The 2,925-nt window shown below is 35.9% G+C and overlaps 1 long non-coding RNA gene across 31 annotated transcripts; it reads right to left on the minus strand.

The window, feature by feature from the left end:
- Window positions 1–1,156: 1,156 nt before the first annotated feature.
- On the minus strand, window positions 1,157–2,323 carry LOC125784343 (uncharacterized). 31 transcript variants are annotated; one of them, XR_007427109.1, is made up of 6 exons: window positions 2,034–2,108; window positions 1,870–1,992; window positions 1,706–1,787; window positions 1,583–1,623; window positions 1,460–1,541; window positions 1,177–1,254 (listed from the first exon to the last, which is right to left on the minus strand). It is a non-coding gene; the product is annotated as an uncharacterized LOC125784343 (long non-coding RNA). The 31 variants fall into 31 exon arrangements; XR_007427112.1 differs by having other exon boundaries at window positions 1,184–1,254; window positions 1,501–1,541; XR_007427115.1 differs by having other exon boundaries at window positions 1,184–1,213.
- Window positions 2,324–2,925: the final 602 nt, after the last annotated feature.

Consider the following 2,925-nt stretch of genomic DNA (forward strand, 5'->3'; position numbering starts at 1 on the left):
CAAGAGCCACGGTATCCAGGGTAATGTCAGCACACCACCAAGAAGCACCAACCACATCCAACAGGATTAACTGTGGACGCTGTAAGAGGAAGCTGTCTGAAAGGGATGTTCGGGTGCTAACCCGGATTGTATCCAAAAAACATAAAACCACGGCTGATCAAATCACGGCAGAATTCAATGTGCACCTCAACTCTTCTGTTTCCACCAGAACTGTCCGTCAGGACCATAAACTATTCCTGATATTCGTGATTCCTGCCGCCAGCATATGAAACATCATCAATATATTTTTCCTTGAAACAGCCCTTATGCTGCATCTCTCCTTTTGGTTTACTGTCTCTCAATATATCTCACTCACTCAATCTCTCTCTCGCTCTCTTTTCTCCTGCAGTTGTGAAAGCTGTGGAAGCTGTGGATTCCGGGAAAGCAGACTCCCGTCTCTTGCTTCTCGCGGATTCTTGCGGTAAGAGTTATATATGTTTCCAGAGGTTTTTCAGAAAGCACTTGTGGTGTTCCAGCATCTCAACTGCGCCTCGTAAACCCCGACCGAGGCCGTCTGTAACAGAAACACAGCCGCCAGGAACGCTAATGTAGCTTAAAACTACTGTACACTGGTAGGGGTCAGCTAGCATTACACAACTAGCATGTGATGCTAGTTAATCCCCAATAATTTTAATTTGTTGATGTTTAGGAAATCCTGATCAGTTGTTTTTTGAGTCAATCTGGTCTTTGATCTGTTCTGAGTCTCTTAATGCTACACATCAGCTTATATGATCCAATTTGAGTCTCCTAATGCTAAATACCAGCAAATATGATCTGATCCGAGTCTCTTAATGCTAAATACCATCTTATATGATCTGCTCCAAGTCTCTTATTGATAAATATCAACTTATATGATCTGATCCGAGTCTTGTAATGCTAATTATCAGCTTCTATGATCCAATCCGAGTCTCTTAATGATAAATATCATCTTATATGATCTGCTCCAAGTGTCTTATTGATAAATATCAACTTATTTGATCTGATCCGAGTCTCTAAATGCTAAGTATCAGTTTATATGATCCAACCTAAGTCTCCTAATGCTAAACATCACCTTATAAAATCCAATCTGTGTCTCTTAATGATAAAAATCACTTTATATAATCTAATCTGAGTCTCTTAATTATAAATATCACCTTATATAATCCAATCTGAGTCTCTTAATGCTAAAAATCACCTTATATGATCCAATCTGAGTCCCTTAATGCTAAATATCACCTTATATTATCCAATCTGAGTCTCTTAATGCTAAATATCACCTTATATGATCCAATCTGAGTCCCTTAATGCTAAATATCACCTTATATGATCCGATTTGAGTCTCTTAATGCTAAATATCACCTTATAAAATCCAATCTGAGTCTCTTAATGATAAAAATCACTTTATATAATCTAATCTGAGTCTCTTAATTATAAATATCACCTTATATAATCCAATCTGAGTCTCTTAATGCTAAAAATCACCTTATATGATCCAATCTGAGTCCCTTAATGCTAAATATCACCTTATATTATCCAATCTGAGTCTCTTAATGCTAAATATCACCTTATATGATCCAATCTGAGTCCCTTAATGCTAAATATCACCTTATATAATCTAATCTGAGTCCCTTTATGCTAAATATCACCTTATATGATCCAATCTGAGTCTCTTAATGCTAAACATCACCTTATATGATCCAATCTGAGTCTCTTAATGATAAATATCACCTTATATGATCCAATCTGAGTCTCTTAATGCTAAATATCACCTTATATGATCCAATCTGAGTCCCTTAATGCTAAATATCACCTTACATGATCCAATCGGAGTCCCTTAATGCTAAATATCACCTTATATGATCCAATCTGAGTCTCTTAATGCTAAATATCACCTTATATGATCCAATCTGAGTCCCTTAATGCTAAATATCACCTTATATGATCCAATCTGAGTCTCTTAATGCTAAATATCACCTTATATGATCCAATCTGAGTCCCTTAATGCTAAATATCACCTTATATGATCCAATCTGAGTCTCTTAATGATAAATATCACCTTATATGATCCAATCTGAGTCCCTTAATGCTAAATATCACCTTATATGATCCAATCTGAGTCTCTGGAAGCTAGGTATCAGCAAATATCATCCTATCTAAGTCTCTTAATGTTAATTATCAGCTAATATGATCTGATCTGAGTCTCTTAGTGCTAAATATCAGCTTATATGATCAGATCCAAGTCCCTTAATGCTGAATATCAGTCTTTTTAATTCTGTGTTTTAACATATAGTGTATTACATACCAGTGTGTTTGTAATATTCTGTATATTTGAGTGTAATTGGAGCAGCTACTGTTCTGCTTGTTTTAATATGGCATGAATTCAGAGCGTCAGCAGGGCGCTGAGGTCTAGGCCCATTAAATACTTCATGCGTCCTTTGGTTGCTTGTTTATGTGCCAGAACACTATTAACTCTTAACTATTTCACATAGTTAAACCTGGCCAGAGCCTGCAGCCAATCTGCTGCTTATTTATTTGTTTATTTATTTTCTTTGTGAACTTTGTGAAATCTATAACACATTTAATAAAGGCTTTTTGGCTTTTGGTGATTATCCGGTCATGTGCCAGAGTGCATTTATTGGTTATCTTATTAACTACTTCAAATCAGAAAAAAATCTGTTTGAACAATGTAGAAAATATAGCAATAAAAAGTGCAATGTTTGGCATTTATTTGATTCCACTATAAATATGCATAGAACCTCAGGCAGTACACAGCAGGATTAGCCAGCAGACTTCTTCTAAAGGAGGGATCTGTAGGACATTTTAAATAATGAGTTTTGTGCTTCTATCGCAGCTACGCATTGCCTAGCTTGTTTGTGTTTTGCCATTTAGAACAAACTAACACTAACG

The sequence above is a fragment of the Astyanax mexicanus genome, chromosome 19, assembly GCF_023375975.1.
Source record: "Astyanax mexicanus isolate ESR-SI-001 chromosome 19, AstMex3_surface, whole genome shotgun sequence".
Classification (NCBI taxonomy): Eukaryota; Metazoa; Chordata; class Actinopteri; order Characiformes; family Acestrorhamphidae; genus Astyanax; species Astyanax mexicanus.